Raw genomic sequence first — 7,193 nt, forward strand, 5'->3', positions numbered from 1 at the left:
GGGTGGGACTTATGCAATCAGTTGAAGGCCTGAATGGCACGTAAAGGCTATTTGAGCTGCGATATATCTTTTCCTGCCTTCTGGCAGGAACTTGAAAATAGAATCTTCTTGGGTCTAAAGCCTGCCAGTATCTGGCCTGGAACTTATAGCCTCAGTTCTCCCATTTTGCAGGTGTTCACATTCATATTGGAAGTATACCACCAGCTCTCTTGGGTCTCCAGCTTGCTGACTGTAGATCTTGGAACTTCTCAGCCTTCATAATTGCATGACCCAATTTCTTTGTTCTGTTTTTCTGGAAAACCCCCTCTTCCCCTTCCTATCCCCTCTCTCTCCCTCTCCCTCTCTCTCTTTCATATTCTCTACACATAAGCACCCATTCATGGCAAGAGAACTGCTAGAAGTGAAGCCAGGCTTCATACACCCCTAAGATGAAATAAAATTAAGGGTGTCTCGTATTTTGAAATCCCAGAAAAATCTCCATTGCATTTTGTTCACTCTGATTCATACGTATGCACAACCAGAAACCAAGCAGCTTGGGTAAGATGAATATGCTTTGATTGACTAGACCTAAGGCCCATGCCCATCTCTTGAGCCAAATGTAGCATCAGAGCCATCCAGAAGACTGAAAATGGTGGTTTTATGAGTTGTATTGTGGCTTTCAAAAAGATATTTTGAAATCCTAACCCCTGGTACCATAAAATGTGATCTTATCTGGAAATACGGTGATTGTGGATATAATTAATCAAGATGAGATCATACCAAAATAGGGTTAGTCCTTAATCAAACCTGGCTGGTGTCCTTATAAGAAGACAATGTATTGGAGGCAGAGATTGGAATTTTGTAGCTGCAAGCCAGGAAACACTGAAGATTGCCAGTAAACTACCAGAAAAGAAGAAGCAAAAAAAAAAAAAAAAAAAGATTCTTCTCTTCAGGTTCCAGAAGGAACATGGCCCTGCTGACACTTTGATTTTGGACTTCTAGCCTCCAAAACTGTGAGATAGTACATTTCTGTTGTTTCAAGCCATCTAGTTTGTGGTACTTTCTTATGGGCCCCCTAGGAAGTGAATAAAGGTGGAGAGGTTGTTTATCAAAGGACAAGAAAAGTATGGTTATTAGAAGAAGAATGGAAGTTGGGGGTAAGGGAGGACATAAAAACAAATATCTTGGTGTAGGCTTTGTGAATCATTTTTATTATTTTAAAAATAAAATAAATACCATGTACTTAACTATGAAAACACTAGTACAGTAACCAAAACACAGAGATTTTGTGTCTAGATGAAATTCTTTCAACATAGTTGTTGTTCTTACGAGAGCATAAATTCTGCTGGTCAATTACTCTTTTTTTTTTTCCTACATAAATGAGAAAGAAAATGATTGCTTTGGAAAAAAATATTTCTGATTATAGAATCATGGGTTTTGTAGAAAATAATAAAGGAATCCCTTGTATAAAAATATTTAAACTTTTGGCATCCCATATAGACAGAATAAGACTGTCCTTGAAATCAGAATCTGAGTAGTAGTACTTGTTACACATGATTATCCTTGCTCAGTGTCCCTCCCTGACACAGAGTGAATGGCGTTAAGTACACATAACATCGTTAGTGAAAAGACATACATTTATGCAAACAAGAGAGCAAGTGACATGAAAATAACACTGATGTAATTGAATGAATGTGAAATCCATTTGTCAAATACTCAATAAGGTAAGCACTTGGGATATTTAACAATTTACTTGGGTGATGGTATGCGTTTTCTAATTTATTGGATGCTTGCTTCTTTCATAAAGGTAAATTATATATCATTAATCTTTCTAGGAGGCTATTGTCCTCCAGTTAATTTAGTGATGATTTTTTCAAATAATATACCTGCTAGAGAAGTAGTATGTAATCAATACAAGAAAGTAATCAGGTGAAGAAGAAAATATGCTCCCACTTTTTTCTTTTACAATTAGTAGGATATACTGTCAGTTTGGGATAAAGAGAAGGCTTAAAACAAGAAAAGATATTCAACTTAAACTTGGATATCAGACAGTCCTGACTAAGTTTCTTCCACATGGGAGATTCTTTTATTTTCTTAGCTGTTTCATCTCTTAGTACCCTGACTCCAGCCAAGTTCTGCTGGTACTCTGGTATCACCCTTCTTCCCTATACTTTATTTCAGAACAACCCCTGCTCATCCCCAGGGAACTATGTTCCTATATATTCCTATATTTTATTATGCACATCAATTTTTGCAGCCCATTCATTTGTAATACCTCTTATCCCTTCTAGCCCTGGGCTTAATATTTATATTAAGCAAAAGGACCATTTTTTCCTGAGCATTCTTTCTTTAAGAGAAATGCAGCCCTCTTTTTATCAATAGGCTCTAATTACAAGCTTCTTTTAAATGTTCTGTTTTTCACTGCTTCTGGTAAGGCCACGTAGGCTCCTACCTAACGTGATCTCCCACAGATAGCAACTATAAAGCTGGACAAAACACAAGGAAGTACCTGAAAGTGCTAGAGAATTAACATAAGCTGATTCTGAAGGAGAGCTGACACTTGGGAGAAGTAAAAGGTGCTGAATATATTTCACCCCTGTACTCCTTCTCCATCCCCTTCTTTTCCATCTCCTCCTCCTCTTCCTCCTCCTTCTCATCCTCCTGCTTCTTCTTTCTTTTTGCCAGTTTTTAGCTTAGGGAGGGTGAAAATCTAACAGAAAACTCACAGTCTTTCTGGCCTAAACACCAGAGGACAAAATTGGAGAGGGACAACCTCTAGAAAGCAAAAGCGTGGGGCGGGGGGGAATCCCAGAAAGAAGAGCACCGGAGAGGAGAAGCTGCCCATTTTGTGTATAAACTTTGCCTGAAGTTCTCGCTGGCACCTGAACAATGTATGTATGAGCCAGACTCCAAGAAAATCGGGAATAAAAGAACTGAACTAAATTTGAATTGGCATCCAAAGAATGGTCTTTGCAATCTAACAAAGTTTGTTGCCTGTAAAAACTAAACAAACAACACTATCAACTCATTTTAGAGGAACATAAATCCACAGCATCTACAATGTAACTTCCATAACGTGTGGGATACCATCCAAAACTACTTGGCATAAGAAGATAGAAAGTGTGAATGTATAACCCCGAGATGATTGACACAGATATTAGAAGTAGCTGACAAGTATTTTAAAACATTCCTTAAAGCTGTGCTCAATAAAATAAAGGGCAGTATACTCATACTGAATGGAAAAAAGGAGTGAAAATAACATTTCAAGAGAAGAATCAAATGGAAACTCCAGAATTGAAAAACACAATATTAGAAATTTAATAACCACTAAATGACCTTAATTGCAAAATGGAAACTCAATGTTAATAAAGATATCGTTTCTCCCCAAATGTACCTATAGGTTGAATGCAATTCCAAGCAGAACCTCAAGAGGTTCTTTTTGGCAGAAATTGGTCATCTGATTATAAAATTTATACAGAAAGGTAGAGGATCTAGAAAAGTTAAAAAACAAAACAAAACAAAAAAAACCCATTTTGAAATAAGAACAAAGGTATAGGACTTACCATAAAGCTATAGTAATCAAGACAGTGTAGTATTGGTGTAAGGATAGTCATATAAATCAATAGGGCAGAGTAGAAAACCCAGAAAGAAACACATGTATATGGTCAATTAAATTTTAAATAAGATACCAGGACAATTCAATGGGGAAAGGAGGGAAGACAGTAGTCTTCAAAAAATTAGTGCTGAGAAACTAGATATCCATATGTAAAGAATGAATCTCTACCCTTACTTTGTACCATACCCAAAAATTAATTCAAAAGAGACCACAGACATAAACATAGAAGCACAAATTAATCAAGAAAATTAAGAACATTGGTTCACAGAATGATTTATATAAAAATGTTCATGGAAATTTTATTCATAGTAGCCCAAACCTGGAAAGAGTTGAGGTGTCCATCAATAGAAGAATGAATACAAAATTGTGGTTTACTCATCCATGGTCATAAAATGGAATACTACTCAGCAAAATGGAACACTAATATATGCATACCATAGATGAATCTCAGGATCATCATGCTGAGTAAAAAAAGCCTTACGTAAAAAAAGAACATCTCATAACATTTCATGTGTATGAAGTTCTAAAATAGAAAAATCTAATCTTGGGTAGAAAAATCAGTACTAGGTTGTCTCTGAATTGATGGAAATGTTGAAAACCTTGGTAGGGTTTGGATTACATAAATGTATGCATTTGTCAAATCTCAGTGAATATACGCTTATGATTTGTTCATTTCTTCATATATAAATTTTATACCAAAAGAAAACTATTCCAATATTGAGCTCTGGTTAATGATAAGCTTGTTCCAGTATTTAAGTGAAAGTGCACTGATGTCTGCCATTTCCTTGGAAATGTAGGAAAAAATCTAACCTAGAAGGAGAAGATGTATGGATTCGTGATTACAGAGAGAATTAGACAGGTGATAAACATGTATAAGAAAATGGTAATGGTGAAATCTATACGGGTATTCATTGCTGCAATATTGTGATTTATAAATGATATGTATTTGGCCATTCACATCACTAAGTTGTATTTTTCATATATATTTGGTCTGGTCCACACCTCCTGGCTTATACCTCCCCAAACCCTTGGAATTTCCTGAGTGGTAAGAGCAATGGGAGCACCTATTATTATAATATTTGGTCTCTTATTCTCCGTTCCTGAAATCACTTCAGAACCATAAAGATGAAAGGTGTGTCTTCTTATTTATAATGAGCCCTGTTTATCCACAACTGAGTTTATGTTTGGAGAGCACCTAAGGATGGAGGCTGGTTGATAGGCCATCCAACCTTGAATACAGGGTAGGAACTTTCAGTCCCACTCTCTAGTTTCCTAAGAGGGGAGAAGGTCTTGAGATTGAATCAACAAGTCATGGCCAATGACTTAATCAATCATGCCTGTGTAATGAAGCCTCCATAAAAGTCCAAAAGGAGGGGGTTTGGAGAGCTTCCAGGTTGGGGAACCAGAACCATTTCATGTGCCATAGCCCCAAACCCATGAAGAGAAGCAACTTTGTTCAGGACCCCACCCAATATAGCTCTTCATCTGGCCCTTTAACATCCTTTGTAATAAATTGATAATCTAGTGAGTAAATGGGTTTCCTGAGTTCTGTGAGCCACTCTAGCAAATTATTACAACTCAACAAGGGGGTTGTGGGAACCTCTGATAGAAAGTCGGTCAGAAGTACAGGTAACAACGTAGACCTGTGATTGGCATCTGAAGCAGAGGCCAGTCCTGTAGGGCTGAGCCATTCACTTGTGGGATGTGCTGCTTCCTCTGGGTAGAGAGTGTCAAAATTGGGCTGAATCATAAGACAGCCAGCTGGTGTTGGAGCATTGCTTGTTTGAATGTGTGAGGAACTTCTCCTCCACTTCCCACAGTAGAACTGGTTCTAGAACTTTTCAAGTGCAAACTTTGTTCAACTTTGCTGTATGTATGAAAATTTTTGTGAAAAACAATGTCTATTTCTCCACCCAAACCCTAGGTGAGATAGTCCCTATTTTGTCTTATACTTTTTTTTTTTTAATCATGGTGGTACTGGTGCAGTATGGGATGTCAAAGCAAAAAGAAATATATATTACAGGTGAGAAAACTTGACTAGAGGGGCAAAGAAAGCTGTCTACAATCATGAGGATGACAACTTGTTAGCCAGAGCTTGATTCAATTCTCCTGACCCGTAGAGGTTTTCCGCACCAGCCTTGGATGAGTGGGTACCATAATAGTAACAAAATTAAAGCTAGATTCTGAGATGCCCCAAGGGAATGATTAGATATTGTTATTTGTGATATAAGGCACATTGTCTGCAACACATATCCCCTCCATTTCTGGCACTGAAATGTTTTCACTCCTGTGGACAGACATAATTATGGAAAGATATTGCTTTCTATAAATTGTGTTAGCAACAATAGCCTCTATCAGTGCTTCTCAAATAATCCATGTTTTTTTAAATTAATCACCAGCTAATATTTATAAAAATACAGTAACAATTAATTACCAGAAAATAGGCCTTAATAGAGAAACATGAGACATAAGCCCCAATTTTTTTATTATTAGCTTCAACAGACATTGTCAAATTGCTATAGAAGTTTCTAACGGCTTATTCTCAATTTCTATTCTTAGTTCTTCACAGATAAGTAACAGCTTTTGGACTAGCATTTAGTGGATGAGTCGAATCACAGGTTGGTGTTGAATTGGCCTAAGTTTTATGATGGAGAGACCTAATCTTGAATTTAATTTTCTCCTCAAATTAGCTGCAACTATTGACTAACCAGTATCTACTATTGCAGGCAGGGAACTATCACCACAATAATTAAACTCTCCAATCTCATCTACTGTGCTGTATGGTTCCCCCCCCCAAAGATATGTCAACCTGAAATCTGTGAATGTGACCTTATTTGGAAAAAAGATCTTTGCAGATGTAAATAAGTTAAGGGTCTCTAAATGAGATCATCCAGGATTATCCAGGTGGACCCTCAGTCTAATAACAAATGCCCTATAAGAAGAGGAGAAGACACACAGACCCAGAGAGGATGATGGGAAAATGGGGGCAGAGACTTGTGTGATGAGCCCACAAGTTAAGGAATGTCAAGGATTGCTGACAGCCACTGGATGCCTCAGAGAGGGATGGAGCAGATTTTTCTCTCAGAACCTCCAGAAGGAACCAACCTTATCAGCTCCTTGATTCTGGACTCTAGTCTTCAGAACTGAATGAGAATAAATTTCTATTGCTTTAAGCTGCCCAGTTTGTGGTAATTTGTTACAGTGGCCCTGGGATACAAATATACCAACCTATAAAGAATTGGTTGATCTGGACCAGATCCTGGAAACCACCTTCACTGAAACCCAGATGGAACAGATTTTCTAGAAAGCTCAAGGCCAAGGAATCAAGTCTCACTCCTCGCTTTCCATTTTTAAGAGAAGAAACCATCATGAAATAAAACATTAAGTCAATAAAAAAATGGTCAACCTGAACACCTTATTTAAAATTCTACTCCCTAACGCTATCAACCTCCCTTATCTTAACATGGCATTTATTTTTGACCCAATAAATACTTTTATTTATTAATGTATTTATTTATATTAGCTATATACTACAACTAGAGATAAGATTCATGAGGACAGAGATTTTTGTGTATTCTCTTCGCTGTTGTATTCCTAA

The sequence above is a fragment of the Ursus maritimus genome, unplaced genomic scaffold, assembly GCF_017311325.1.
Source record: "Ursus maritimus isolate PB19 unplaced genomic scaffold, ASM1731132v1 scaffold_25, whole genome shotgun sequence".
NCBI classification, from domain to species: domain Eukaryota; kingdom Metazoa; phylum Chordata; class Mammalia; order Carnivora; family Ursidae; genus Ursus; species Ursus maritimus.